We start from the raw sequence: 15,572 nt of genomic DNA, 5'->3' as shown, positions 1-15,572 counted from the left end.
TATCTCTTCCGCTAGATGTCCTCTTTCATCAGAGCTTTGAATCGTTCAAATCCCGCGAGAATTGACCCTATGGGAGTGAAATTAGTGCGTGCCACGAGAGAATAGGCTGTGCGTATGGGCGCGAATTGGTCCCAGCCATTCCTTTGTTTCCAGCACTCAAGAGAAGGGCAGACGATGGCCGATTGAATTGAAGTTTGTTTTGCATGTCTAAAACATCATAAAGCTTGCTTCTGCACTTAGTTTGACCTGTTTAGTCGACATATAACGTGTAATTTTGAAGTTTTGATGCGCAACTTATCCGGACCAGAGGACGTTTTGGGTGCATTTCAGCTGATGTTATTAGCAGTAGCTAATACAAAGACGCAAGACTTGAAACCAAACGATGTATTGGGTAAGTATGAAGCCTTCCAGAACATTCTGAACGAAGACCATCGAAGGTAAGGGAATATTTGTGCTTAAATCTGTGTTTCTGTTGACTCCAACATTACGTGGAAATGTAGCTTGGAACTGAGCGCTGTCTCAGCATATGGAATAGTGTGCGATTTCTGTAACGTTAAAAATAAATCTAACACAGCGGTTGCATAAAGAAGCAGTGTATCTTTCTAACTATATGTAGAACATGTATATTTAGTCAAAGTTTATGATGTCTATTTACGTTATCTTGCCGCGCTACATAGATTTCCTGCGGGCATTTTTGAGTAATTTCTGAAGGTGAACTCACTGTAAATGGACATTTATGGATATAAATGGCATATTATTGAAAAAAAAAATATGTACTGTGTAATATGTCATATTACTGTCATCTGATGAAGATTTTCAAAAGATTAGTGAGCGATTTATTTTTTAATCCTGCGTTTGTTGATTGCATGTTTTGGCTATTGAAATGAGCTGTGTCTGGTGGTGGTTTTACATATATATGTGCTATGTTTTCGCCGTAAAACATTTTAGAAATCTGACTTGCTGGCTAGATGAACAAGGTGTTTATCTTTCATTTGAGCTATTGGACTTGTTAATGTGTGGAGGTTAAATATTTGTAAGAATATTTTTGCGTTCCATGCGCCACCGTTTCAGCAGAACGTGGGAGGGTTGATTCCCAATTGGGAACCAGTATCGTAGACAGGTTAAAAGACTAAAATAATATTTCAATCTCATCCTTATATGAGACATCTCTCAAATAAATCTCAGAGGAACCCTAAAGACTGAAGCTGTCTGTCTTAACTAACCAATTCAGAAAATTCTGACTGTTCCTATTTGAGATTCCTGTTATTTTCTTCGGTATGCTAAGATAATATTCTTGAGAGGTCATTTGAATGCGATGCGCCCTACATTTACATGCTGTAAGCCGCATCGCCCCATCATAAATTAGGCATGCCCATTTCCAACATTTCCATAATAACTCTGAAAATAACCTTCCAAGTGCACGCACTTCCTGCTTTGTTAAGTCACTAAGCCCTTAATGAGAAACTGGCACCAATCGTCCCCGACCTTACTTCCCCTTTATATGTTTTGCAGTCAACAATTGCCACTGTCAACATTCACCATAGTCAAGGGTGGCCGTAAGAAAACATTCCCTCGCGGACAGACGGAAGAAATGTTGATTGTGACTGCTCTCCTTCCCAACTTTTTTAAGTTGCCACTAATCAACAAGGGGCTGTGGAGGTTGCAGCCCAGGGGATGCCCGTAGCTATTTTCCAATTAGTGTCACTAGAAAGACAAATAAGACTTCTACACAGTGCTCAGAGAGGGTGGAGAGAGAGGGGAGAGAGATGGTGGAGAGAGAGGGGGGAAAGAGAGGAGAGAGAGGGGGATAGAGTGGAGAGAGAGGGGGAGAGAGAGGAGAGAGAGAGGAGAGAGGGGGGGAGAGAGGAGAGAGAGGGGGAGAGAGTGGAGAAAGAGGGGGAGAGAGAGGAGAGAGAGAGGAGAGAGTGGAGAGAGAGGGGGAGAGAGGAGAGAGAGAGGAGCGAGTGGGGGAGAGAGGAGAGAGAGGGGGAGAGGGGGACAGAGTGGGGAGAGAGAGGAGAGAGTGGAGAGAGAGGGGGGGAGAGAGGAGAGAGAGAGGAGCGAGTGGGGGAGAGAGGAGAGAGAGGGGGAGAGGGGAGAGAGTGGAGAGAGAGGGGGGGAGAGAGGAGAGAGAGAGGAGCGAGTGGGGGAGAGAGGAGAGAGAGGGGGAGAGGGGGACAGAGTGGGGAGAGAGGGGCTGGGTTATTTTTTTTCTGGGGGAACAGATTAAACGATTGTGACAGCAATTTCAAATAAACAAAATTTTCAGGCACAGACAGACAGATAGACAGTGTTGCCCGGGTCTGTCTCGGCTCAGAGAGTAGTCATTCATTACTCTGGCAGTGGAATTGATACAGAAACAGACGGAGAGTTGGCTCTGCAGTACAATTAGCTCTGGCTTGTTCTGTATGCTGTGTCAGACTAGTAGCCTCCCCTTTCCGCCAAAGCTGCTTCCCGAGTTCAAACTCTCCATTGGCTCTGAGACTAGTCTAGCATCAACCAATCAACCAAAGATATGGAAAAGAGGATGCAAACAGGTATCTTGGTTTGTCTGTAGGTTTATTGACATCTCTATTTAGCATTTTGTAATAAAATGTCTGGTCCAGAACATAAAACATCAAAGAATCAATTTCTGACCTAAAATATTGCTCTTAATGTCCACGTGGCATTGTTCAGACAGTGACCATCTCTGTCAGACAGGCAAGAGATTACACTGCAATATTCAATAAACAGAAAACAACGTACAATTCTCAGCTGCTGTAATTCTCTGCAAAGTTATGCTGCGCTGCAATCTTGTCAAGAATATAAAATATTTTAAAAACTTTTATTGCTGAGAGAAAAAAAAAAAAGGTAGAGAGCTGCTTCTTGAAGTCTGTGTAACATCATCCCTATCTCTCTCGTCCCCACCCATCACGGCATGCATTAGCCATGCCTTGTGGCCTCTCTACATCTACTGAGAATATTTGAAGGAGCAGGAATCCATCAAGAGTAATGGTATTGCTGTATGCCCCCAGGGCAGTCATCTTTAATCCTTACCCATCATGCTTCTGCCATAAAGTATGCAATCACGGCCCCATTCGCCCGCAACAGGCAAAGCAAGTCCTTCCTCAGCCAGAGAGCGTGTGGTCTTACTTCATGCTCTATTTAAGAGGGAATCACAGCTTTACTTCAGATTTATTTCTCTCTCTCTCTCTCTTTCCCTCACGTCTTTAATTATTTGATTTGATTTTTTTTTACCTTAACCAGATGTGTCAGCTCCCTCATCTCTCCACTGCTCTCCACGCTCCCTCTCTCTTCCACTTTGTCTCCTCCCCTCGGCAGCTGTTCCCTTCCCTCGCTCGCCCTCCCGGCTCACTCCACTCAGTGGGTTTGGAACATCGAATAACAATGAACCGAACACACTACACTACAGCACAACATCAAGCAGCACTACACACCACACGGCAACACAACACAGCACTACCTTCGAACATGCAAACAACAACCAGCATCAACCACCAGTGAACAGTGATCAACAGTAACCATCCGCACAGCTCTTCTTAGCCAGTTTAACTTTGACCTCCACAAAGACAAATACTGTACACACAATGTAACTAAAACAGAAGCGACTGTGAAGTAACTTGTTGTCAGTGTTAAACGTATTTCATCCAGGGTAGGGTAATAGATACTAATAGTAAAATGAAGAAATATATAATAAAATTGCTAAGCTATGGGGGCTCATCCTCCTCCATCCTAGTATTCTAATATGACAGTAATGACACATTGTCAACCATTTAATACCAATCACATAGTTCTAACATGGAAGCTTAAGCACATTTGGGTTTATGATCACCCACACCCGCTAAACTTATTCTCACTTTGAAATGCAAATCCATGAAAGTGCCTTTCATATTTGAATGTCAGTAGTCTGGGATTTTTTTGACTGCATCTTACTAACACACTAAAATGTCTGTCATTTCTCGTCCCCCTGCCTGCTGTAAAAAAAAAATACATTTAAAAAATGTATGTCGACAAACAGAAACTTTTTGAGTGCGCAAACACTCGTCATGTTTTGACGACATGCTGTATATTACAGGAGATAAGGGCCGACCTTGGAAGGAACTAGTACAAGTCAAAGAAGACGTGAGTGAATCAACAACATGTGTACACACATGACTAAAAGCAGACAAATATTGCATTTTATTGATAACATACTGTGTGTGTTTTTTCTGGGGGGAGGGGGTTATTGACACACCGAGATTGACTGCAAAAATAACAAAAGGCGAAAAAAAAAAATCCCACACTGTCGATAATCTTGTTTTCGACTTGAGTGATAGGCAAGGATTTCACAGTAGCTCAATGTGTTTTTGACGGTTTAGCCTTTATAGAGAAATTGGATTTCTTATTCTAATCTGTCGTGGTTATAAACTAACCATTTCTCTCGCTCTCCTCTCAGCTCATTCACAGGATCCGACGTCAAGCAGATACAAAACGCATCCTTCGGATCTACAAGCACTGGTGGCCTTCAATTAAGATACCAGCGCATAAGGAGCACAATGCGAGCAGCGCTGGTACAAATGGCTATTATGGGGGTGCGAGGCGTTTGTTAATCCAATTTAAGCCTGTTTGTCTAACAGAAGCCCTGCATGCACCGTTCTAACGGGGAGCAGTCTGAGGCGAGACAGCAAGACAGCTCTGCTCTCTAACTTGTCTGGAAGTTAACAAGGAGGGCTTTTCAAAGGGATGAGTAAACAGTAGAGAACAGAGGGAACGAGAGAGACAGGAGCAGAAGACAGAGGGAGGGATCAGGTGGGCTCGACAGGGCCGTGAAAGGTTTTGCCTCGACCCTGATTAATGGAGGGATCTGTGTCCTGACCGTTTTAATACAGAGTCACATTATGTAAATCCCCCTCGGTAGAATCCCACAGATTTGTAACTGTTTTGTAAAACCAGTTTCATTTGGACTCCTCGGATTGACTTCAATAGGTTTTCACTCCCCTTTTGCTTACTTTCCTTTGCATGCAAGAGAGGGGATGGTCTTCCTCTATGTCCCTCACAAGCTACAAAAGTCGTTAGAAGCTAAGGGGTTATTCTACATAGAAGATCATAGGAAATCCCAGGACATAGTGTCTATACTACTGTAATAAGCTCACATAGTTGCTGTCACAAACTCCAAATCCCACAGTTGTCATTGACTAGTTGGATATTCATTTCCCACTGAGCAAAACATTTATGTACTTTCAGCATTCATTTTAATGTCATTTTTATCAGGTTTTTGCTTTGCAGACCTTATTTGTTGTTGTTAACAATTGTCAATAAAAGTATTGAATGCAATGCAATGTCAAATAGTTTTGTGTTGTACCTGTAGCCCTGGTTGTCCTGAAAAGAACATGGTAAAACACTTCATTGTGAAGCTAAATATGAGGGCTGGACATGCAGATAAATGAAAGTCAGAAAAATGCCAAGTCAATGTTTGCCTGTGTCTCAGGACTGATAGTGGGAACAAGACACAAGGTTACTGGAAAACAACAGTTTCCCCAACCCTGGTCCTTGAGTACCCCCAACAGTACACCTGATTCAACTTGTCAACTAATCATCAAGACCTCAAGGAGTTGAATGAGGTGTGTTTGTCCAGGGCTTCAAGGAAACTGTTTACTGTTGGGGGTACTGGAGGACCAGGGTTGGGAAACACCGCTCTAGATGTGCAGTCTGCTCCATTCTCTCTCATGTATCTCTTATCACAGATATCTTCCCCCTCTCCCATGCTGTCTTCCTCCACCTCCACCTCCGCTCCTAGTGTCTGTCTAACTCCAAGCCAACCTAATTGACAGCCTGGCCTGCAAAATCACACTGTTGCCCCCACTAGCCATCCCCAGATCAAACCCTCTATCAGACAGCTCCTACACTACAGCTGCCATGCTTACAGAGTTGTAGATGAAACTTCCCTGTGAATGCAGCCTGGCTGGACGTCACTCGGAAGGCAAAGGGATGGAGTGGTGGACGGACTGTTTAACGATGTGGTAGCGCTGAGACTCGACCTCCACCCTGAAGTGTCAAAATACTTTCATCTCATCACAGGCCCTCGCTTAGCTCTAACCCTATCTCTGTATCTCTCACACACAGGCAAGCACGCACACACACACACACACACACACACACACACACACACACACACACACACACACACACACACACACACACACACACACACACACACACACACACACACACACACACACACAGTGCAGACAATTACAAATGTACACACACTCCTACTTCCATACCCTCCCACTCTGCTCCTTCAGAAATGTCTACTTTGAGTTCTGAGATCTGTTTCTTTCTGTCTGTTCTCTGTAAGTTTCTTCGCTCCACGGTTCCCTCCTGTTTCGCCCACAGCCTCATCTTTTCCTGTATGTTTTGGACTGAGATGAGAGAGAGTACAACCATATGTGCTGTAAGACTTCTCTCTGCCTAGGCCGATTGTGAAGAATGACATTCAAATGTCATGATTCTTTTTGCTGGTAAAATGGTGCCATTAACGTTAGCTCTATCTTTCAGAAACCGATGATAGGAGTGTTGTAATTGCCAGTGCTTGAAATAACAACACAATCGGCACTCATACATGATATCATAACAATAGCAGGTATTCATATTCATATGGGGCGGCAGGTAGCCTAGGGGTTAGAGTGTTGAACTAATAACTGAAATGTTGCAAGATCAAATCCCCGCGCTGACAAGGTAAAAATCTGTTGTCCTGTCCCTGACACAAGGCAGTTAACCGACTGCTGTCATTGAAAATAAGAATTTGTTCTTATTTTAACTGACTTGGATAGTTAAATAAAGGTAAAAAAAAATATATATATATATATATACACATATATATGCTCTAAAACCAGTGGAATCCACAACATTTAGTGTTGGACTCCATATTTTCCCTGGAAGGAATGGGAGCTTGATTTACCCATTATTGCCATAGATCATTTTCTCACTCCACTCCATACAAACCATTTTAAATGGTTTCCCCTACCTATATATTCCCCCTCTCTCACACAAATGGATCTCCCAGCCAAGAAAGTTTGGACAGGTCCCAGTCTCAGTTTAAGATCCACCATGGTCTTCTACAGTCATGGAAATGGAGACAATCCCATGATATTAGCCCAAACACACACTAACACGCACGCACGCATACACACACACACACGCACACACACACACACACACACACACACACACACACACACACACACACACACACACACACACACACACACACACACACACACACACACACACACACACACACACACACACACACACACACACACACACACACAAGCAAATACACGCTTATGCACACATACACATACATATACACACACGCACATGCACACACACACACACGCACACGCACACGCACTAGACTAGCACCACTGCCGTTGGGGATTTGCGAGGGAAGGGCAAAGACTATTTGACTTTAGGGAGCTAAATTAGTCTTAAAATCAGTATTCCCCAGAGGTGACAAGTTAATAAACTGCTGGGGACTCGAAGTGATATTTTATGTTAGGATGAGAGAGCCTATATTGTACTTTTTCAGTGTGTGCAAACAACTATTGTTATCTTGTCTGAACAGGTTATGATGTGTCTTCAGTATATTTGGTACTTGCAGGGTTGGGGAGTAACGGATTACATGTAATCCATTACATGTACGGGATTGCAAAAAAAAAAAAAGTTGGAAACTGTAATCCATTACGTTACTAGCGATAATATTGTAATCAGATTACAGATACTTTTGAAAAACGATATGATTACTTTGAGGATTACTTTTAAATTCAGAAAGGATATTTGCGATATGGTCTTCTCTGTTTTATCAATGACAATCAAATAAGCATTGAAAAAAGGTCTGTCCACAAGTCAGAAACAACTATGATGACACACCAAATGGGTTTGATGGAGTGCGGGAAAATAGCAGGATTTGGGGTTTTGTAGGCTACAGTCCAAGCTATGTGTTCCAATGATGCGACTGCTGTCCAACTTGTATAAATGCTTGGACGTACGGATAACAGCATTGGTGTAGTCTACGGTGATACAGATATCACTTATTATTGATATCTACATAGCACACTGATGTGAATCACACTGCTGCTCTCTCATTTAGCTATTTGAGCTTTATGGGTTGTGGTTGTTGTGGATGGCTGTTTACAAATATAAATGTGTATTTGAGCCCAAAAATAGTTGAATTCAAGAAGTTGAATCATTGTTTTGGAAACCAGTGAACAGACAGTGAAAAATACGTTCTTGTAACAGCTGCATAGTGCGGATCCCAGCCTATGGAATACAAGTGTTGTTTTTTTATTGCTCAATCTAATCCATGTTGCTGATTTTTTTTTTTGTCATAGGCCTAATGGACACATGCTCAATTTCGCGCAGATTTGATAGACTTAAAGAGACAATCTGTAGTTGCTACATCCATGTTTGGACCGCCACAGGAATGGAAAAAACAGTTACTTCTGCTGCAGAGGATAAGTTCATTAGAGTTACCAGCCTTAGAAAGTGCAGACAAAATAAGTACTTCACAGAGTTCAAGTAACAGACACATCTCAACATCAACTGTTTAGAGGAGACAGTGTGAATCAGGCCTTCGTGTTCAAATTTCTGCAAAGAAACATTTACTTAAAGGACACCTTTAATAAAGGACACCAATAATAAGAAGAGACTTGCTTGGGCCAAGAAACACAAGCAATGGACATTAAACCGGTGGAAATCTGTCCTTTGGTCTGTTGAGTCCAAATTTGAGATTTTTGGTTCCAACCTCCGTGTCTTTATGAGACGCATAATAGAGGAACGGATGTGGTTTCCACCATGAAGCATGGAAGAGGAGGAGTAATGGTGTGGGGGTGCTTTGCTGGTGACACTGTCAGTGATTTTTTTTTAATTCAAAGCACACTTAACCAGCATGGCTACCACAGCATTCTGCAGCGTTATGCCATCCCATCTGATTTGCGCTTAGTGGGACTATCATTTGTTTTTCAACAGGACAATGACCCAAAACACACCTCCAGGCTGTGTAAGGGCTATTTTACTAAGAAGGAGAGTGATGGAGTGCTGCATCAGACTATCTGCCCTCCACAACCCAATTGAGATGGTTTGGAATAAGTTGGTTCTCAGAGTGAAGGAAAAGCAGCCAACAAGTGCTCAGCATATGTGGGAACTCCTTCAAGAGAGTTGGAAAAGCATTCCTCATGAAGCTGGTTGAGAGAATGCCAAGCGTGTGCAAAGCTGTCATCGAGGCAAACGGTGTTTACTTTGAATAATCTAAAATCTAAAATGTATTTCGATTTGTTTCTTCACTTTTATGTTTACTACATGATTCCATATGTGTTATTTCATAGATTTGATGTCTTCACTATTGTTCTACAAAGTAGAACATAGTAAAAATAAAGAAAAACCCTGGAATCAGTGGGTGTGTCTAAACTCTTGACTTGTGCTGTTTATCCATTGATTTTTGAAGAATATAACTTTTAAATGCCTCATGAGCTCAGTTCAAATGTCACACTCCATAAGAACCCAAAATATAATCTTGTTTTACTCCAATGTTTGTAAACATTGCAAATGTAAACTAAAACTGTATATTCTCACACGGTTAAAACTATCATTTTGATATCATGGATGGTCAGTCCTTGCATCCATAACTCTGTCTATTCATCTGAGAATGGTTACATTTCTCCAGGCCCATCACTCAGCTTTTTACCAAAACAGAGGCTGGGCAGCCATTTTGTTATTGTTTCATCTGTGGATTTGCCCTTTAAACAGCTGCATAATTATCAATATATCAAAGTGTTACCAACAAAAAGGTGAACAATGGTCCCATAGCTAATGCAGCATATTGCATTCATTTATCACATGTAAATAACACTTTTCAGTCGTGCTCAAAGCATGCCATTCTATGAGCACAGCATTTTGTTTTTTTAAACTCAATGAACCTAATCAGTCCTCCATGACAACAAAATCATAAACAACAGAGTAGGGCTGGCTAATAAGTCTTTAGTTTTCGGTTTATGCTCATGCAAAAATATTTGGCTAACCTATACTTCCATATTTCCAAGTCCTATTCTTGAAGATCAAGGGGTATAACATTTATTGGAATGACTGGAATTCTGATAGGATTTGGTGTTTGATGTGAAGATATAATTTAATTAATATTAATATATGTAGTAGAAAGCGATACATAACCAACCCATAAAGTAAAGTAAACATCCATATATGGCCAGCTATGTAAACTTTAACATTGATTTATCCTGCAATATATGTTGTTAGATTGGTAACTTACATTTTTGTCTTCTTCTAAGGCCTCTTAAGTGGAAAGTAATCTAAAAGTAACGGAATGTAATCAGATTATGTTTCTGAGTTTGGGTAATCCAAAGGTTACATTACTGATGACAATTTTGGACAGGTAACTAGTAACTGTAACAGATTACATTTATAAAGTAACCTACCCAACACTGGGTACATGCAACGTCCCCCGTCCTCACTTTTCTTCAGTTGCATGTGTTGTTGGTTCACAATACCAATCAGTGTGTCACTTTCCACCTTGTGACAACCGCACCAACCAAACAACCAGCAACGTCAATAGAATCATCCCTCCTTAACAAACGAGTTAGCCAAAGCATACGATATGGTTCTCAGATGTGTTTTCCATGAGGTTTAGTGGTGTGACTGTGACAGGCCAGGTATCTGTCTACATCAGTATGTATGGGACTTCACCTCAACCTGGCCCTCAGATTGGCAGGCTTTCTGCCAGACCGATCCAGACATGTCACCTCACCTCATTAAACAGACGGACCGGTGAGAGCTCTGAGACTGGAGAGACGAAGGGACAACTGTCAGTGTGTGTGTCACTGTCACGCTGCCCTGGCCGTCCTGTCACCAACAAAGACATACCTCCCTGGCACCTCTCCTGTCCACCCCCTATACAGAAGCCAACTAGACAGACACCTGGACACAGAAGGTAACACACGTCAAACCTGCGTAATGTCTGTTGACTGAATCTTCCAAAAATTGGCCACGCCATGGATGGTCAGAAGAAGTTAACAGAAAGGCAACAGGGAGAGAAATTGGGCCAGAACAATAACAACAAACTTTTTGTGTTGTCGTCAAACAGGATACAGTAAGCTCATCTCACAGAGCAGGGTTGTCAGACAGCAGCTGCTACGGCTCTGGCCAGTCTGGGCGGAGGCTCTTTGGCCGTATAAATTGCATATGGTGGCGTTGCGGAGAGCTGCGGAGAAGAAGACTCGGGGCTGGAGAATTGCTTTTAGCAGTCTGAGGTTAATGAGTAAAGGCAGTGAGGCATTGCTGTGTGGTTGACTTGTCATATAACTTTTCTCCAACACATAGCTATCCGTGCATGCCTGGAACTACAGAACATAGCGTTCTTCTTCTTCCACGTTGTCTTCTTTTTACACCACTTTGCTTATTTTGACTCCTGCCTTATTAAATTAAGGCTACATTAACAGGCTGGCTGTGGAGACCCTTATAGAGACTGTCTCTTTCAGGCTATATTATCTGGCTGGCTGTGGAGAACCTTATGGAGACTGTCTCTTTCAGGCTATATTATCTGGCTGGCTGTTACCCTAGTCTCTGCTGGATATCACGTAATGTCTGATCGGTTACAGTACACATTGCTCTGCTATAGGGCTTCTGGCAGAAGAAACAACAACAGGAACGAGCACCACAGCCCAGTGAGGGAGTCAGTGTGGCTATGGCACCTTTGAAGCACATATGATTCACCACTGAGATATAGCATGAATGCATAACACACACACACACACACACACACACACACACACACACACACACACACACAGTCAGATCACAAACAAGTCCTCCTCTCAGTTTGGCTCCCACAGTTGGGAGGTTGACAAGTCTCCAATTTGTCTGGGCTGTGCACCTCTACACCTCAAGTTTTTTGGGATCCCGGTGAGCTGAGAATCAAGGGTATGCCTTTAATTATAAGGCTAAACAGGAGTGATGTGCTTGGAGGGACCGGACACACATTTAAGTCCAGAAGGAGTGGAAAGTGTGGAAGGCTGTTTGTGGCTGAGTGCATGTTTTGATATCTCCTGATGAGTCTGTTTGCCAGAGGCCTACAGTACAGGCTCATTGAGCCTGAGACAAGAGGCCTACAGTGCAGCCTCAATGAGCCTGAGACAAGAGGCCTACAGTACAGCCTCATTGAGTCTGAGACAAGAGGCCTACAGTACAGCCTCATTGAGTCTGAGACAAGAGGCCTACAGTACAGCCTCATTGAGTCTGAGACAAGAGGCCTACAGTACAGCCTCATTGAGTCTGAGACAAGAGGCCTACAGTACAGCCTCATTGAGTCTGAGACAAGAGGCCTACAGTACAGCCTCATTGAGTCTGAGACAAGAGGCCTACAGTACAGCCTCATTGAGTCTGAGACAAGAGGCCTACAGTACAGCCTCATTGAGTCTGAGACAAGAGGCCTACAGTACAGCCTCATTGAGTCTGAGACAAGAGGCCTACAGTACAGCCTCATTGAGTCTGAGACAAGAGGCCTACAGTACAGCCTCATTGAGCCTAACCTGTAACTAAAGCCAATGATACAGAGATATGTGATATGACAAATAAGAAAAACATCAGAATCATCCATATGCAGCAGGTAGCCTGTTGGGGGGTGACAGATAACCTAATGGTCAGAGCATTGGGCCCGTAGCCAGAAGGTTGCTAGATCAAATCCCCGAGCTGACAAGGTAAAAATCTGTCTTTCTGCCCCCGAGCAAGGCAGTTAACCCACTGTTCCTAGGCCATCATCCTAAATAAGAATTTGTTCTTAACTGACTTGCCTAGTTAAATAAAGGTTCAACAAACAAACAATAATAATAGACAGTATTTACAGCTTTCTGAAGAAAACTCAAATCACATGAATATCCTCAGACTGAATGTTCAAACTGTCATATTAATAGAACCTTTTAATAAATTAAAATCAAATGATGTAACGACAGGTACCCTCAAAGACATGCCACGTTCGCCTCGCTGATAGAAGCATCACATCTCCGCTCGATGACAGTGCTTTGTAAGCATGTTGTCACGTCCAATCAGCCTCTCATTACGACTCTCTCCCCTGTGCTTGGTGACATCCTTAATGATAGCTTTCACTTCCTGGTTGAATGGATCAGATGGTGAGGCTGAAGACGGCAGTTGTACTATTAATGACTTCAGGAGTTTGTTTTTTGATCACATCTCCTATCCTGGTGACATTGCTGATCGTTAGCGTGCTGCGCACAGTGATGCTAATTCTCCCTGATGGTCCCTTCCTCGTAGCTTCATCATTACCGGATTATGCCAATCGTTAAGTCTAATGAGTCGTAGAGTAGAGTGAGCTTCACAACATGATTTGCCAAAATTCAGTAAACATACATTATTTTTTACTTCACTCTCAGGTGGGGGGACTTTTCTTGTTTGTTTCTGTAGATAGTTAGACACACAACAGCATTGGCGTATTTCCACCAGAGTCCTATGTGATCACAATGCAGTACGTCTGCACAGAGGAAAGGTTAAGCAGACACTCGGAAAAGGTCAACTCTTACACAACAGGTAGGATTAGACTTCTTCCAAACCCGCAGCAAAATCACTACTTTCATTACGCCACAATCATTCCAGAGTGTATGTCAACATACCATAGGTACATTGACATACATTAGCACGGATACTGGAAACAGTACACATATTAATGTCTCTCTGATTCAATCTAGATTTTCAATCTTTCTCATCCCCAAATACAAAAAAATACAAATACCATAGGTACATTGACATACATTAGCACGGATACTGGAAACAGTACACATATTAATGTCTCTCTGATTCAATCTAGATTTTCAATCTTTCTCATCCCCAAATACAAAAACAGGGTCAGAGCTAAGGATGAACTGTAGCTCATATTGAATTTTTAATCTTAGTTGACACCGACTCGCTCCACATTTGCATTTACTCTGTACGAGTGCGATACATTTACATCACAGGTGGCTGGTGGCGCCTTATTTGGGGAGGGTCGAGCTCATAGTAATGGCTGGAACAGAATAAAAGAAATGGTTTCGACACTCATCAAACACAGGGTTTCCATTTACTCCATTCCAGCCATTATTATGAGCTGTTCTCCCCCTCAGCAGCCTGTGATTTACACCACATCTGCACACTGATTAACATATCTAGCTCTCACCTGTATATGGAGAACAAGAGAGAGGGGCCTGTATAGCAAAGGGAGATAGGATAAAAACTGAAGAAAATATCAAATGTAAACTCAAATAAAGACATGTTTTAATTAACCTGCTCTGTTCTAGCTCAGTGAGCATCCACAAAGAGTTACCCTTACCGAAACATGACTGTAGCTAGATCATAGAGACAGAAATAACTCTAAACCATACCAATATGTGTTCTGACAAAGGCGCCACAGCCTAAGACTCTATTCATTTAGATTTCATCAAACCTTGTAATACCAACAAGGACAAAAGTTCTGGTAGCGAGGTCTTTTTGGACATTTCAAAGAATGCTATCGATTTATTTTTAAACATGGTTGCATCTTTTCATTGAATAGGGACCAATTATCTTTAACATTGTGTGGTCGATCGAGCGAACGGAATAGTCATTATTATTTGTCCTTCAAAAGATTCCAATTTCCCTGTGTCATCTATGCCAAGATTGAAGTTCAGTAACCACCCAATATTATGGTAAAAATTACCACCCCCTCACATAGGAAATGTGTTTTTGTAATCGTCGTCCAGCCTGGCTCTACTTGATAATTCATCTTCCAGCCCCCAAGGTGTTAACGTGTAAAGACTTATCGTTTCTACTGTATGTATCACGATGACTCGCTCAAGGACTTGTGATTAACACTCAAATGGCAACAGACATAATCACAGCTCTATTGATCCCCATCCTGATCGATACAGACTCTTCGTATGCAGATAACATGCAGCAGCAACCATGGTCACTGACGGAGGCTTCATACCAGTTAGAGACATACCAGTACAGTTATTCCTCTGGGTGCTCTTATTGCTATGGTAACTGGTTGGTTTGATAGCAACGTATTTCATGAGCATCAACAGAAAATACCATTTGAACCGTGGCTTAATCTAAAATCAGTGACCAGGCTTAACACTCACAAAGGGGAGTCTGACGACCAAACTAAACCCTTTCTACTCTACATCCGTATCCGAATGCCCCACGTGAACATTGTCCTTAGATCTCCCTGGGAGAGTAAATCCTCCCCCCTCCCCCGGTAACAGTGACCAATGACATTAGCAGTTTAAACCATAGCCTTCTGCTGGGAGGTAGCCTAGAGACCTGCTATCTCCTCAATCCCACGTACTACCCAGCATCCTGAGCTTTCTTCATGGGTTCCCAGGAAGCTGATGATGATGATGATGATGATGGGTTTCCCGTTGGATTGTGATTCGTCTAATTTTGCAAAAGCAGGGAGTGGATGTTGTCTCAGCCTCACACATATTGGCAGCGGAGGAGTACTAGGTCATTGTTAAAGCTAAAGCTAAAGCTAACAACAGTACATGAACCCAAAT

At 42.5% G+C, this 15,572-nt stretch overlaps 2 long non-coding RNA genes across 3 annotated transcripts in view; both read left to right on the top strand.

The window, feature by feature from the left end:
* Positions 1-15,572, top strand: part of LOC149971787 (uncharacterized) — a 547,180-nt gene that overhangs the window by 100,755 nt on the left and 430,853 nt on the right. The gene's annotated exons all lie outside the window — the stretch shown is intronic.
* Positions 160-5,313, top strand: LOC149971790 (uncharacterized). Of its 2 annotated transcripts, XR_016492029.1 has the most exons (3): positions 160-391; positions 4,076-4,122; positions 4,436-5,313. It is a non-coding gene; the product is annotated as an uncharacterized LOC149971790 (long non-coding RNA). The 2 variants fall into 2 exon arrangements; XR_016492028.1 differs by lacking the exon at positions 160-391 and having other exon boundaries at positions 2,092-4,122.

This window comes from Oncorhynchus mykiss, chromosome 25 (genome assembly GCF_057628025.1).
Source record: "Oncorhynchus mykiss isolate SJ-2025 chromosome 25, ASM5762802v1, whole genome shotgun sequence".
Taxonomy (NCBI): Eukaryota; Metazoa; Chordata; class Actinopteri; order Salmoniformes; family Salmonidae; genus Oncorhynchus; species Oncorhynchus mykiss.
This window is presented reverse-complemented; position numbering and strand designations above follow the sequence as displayed.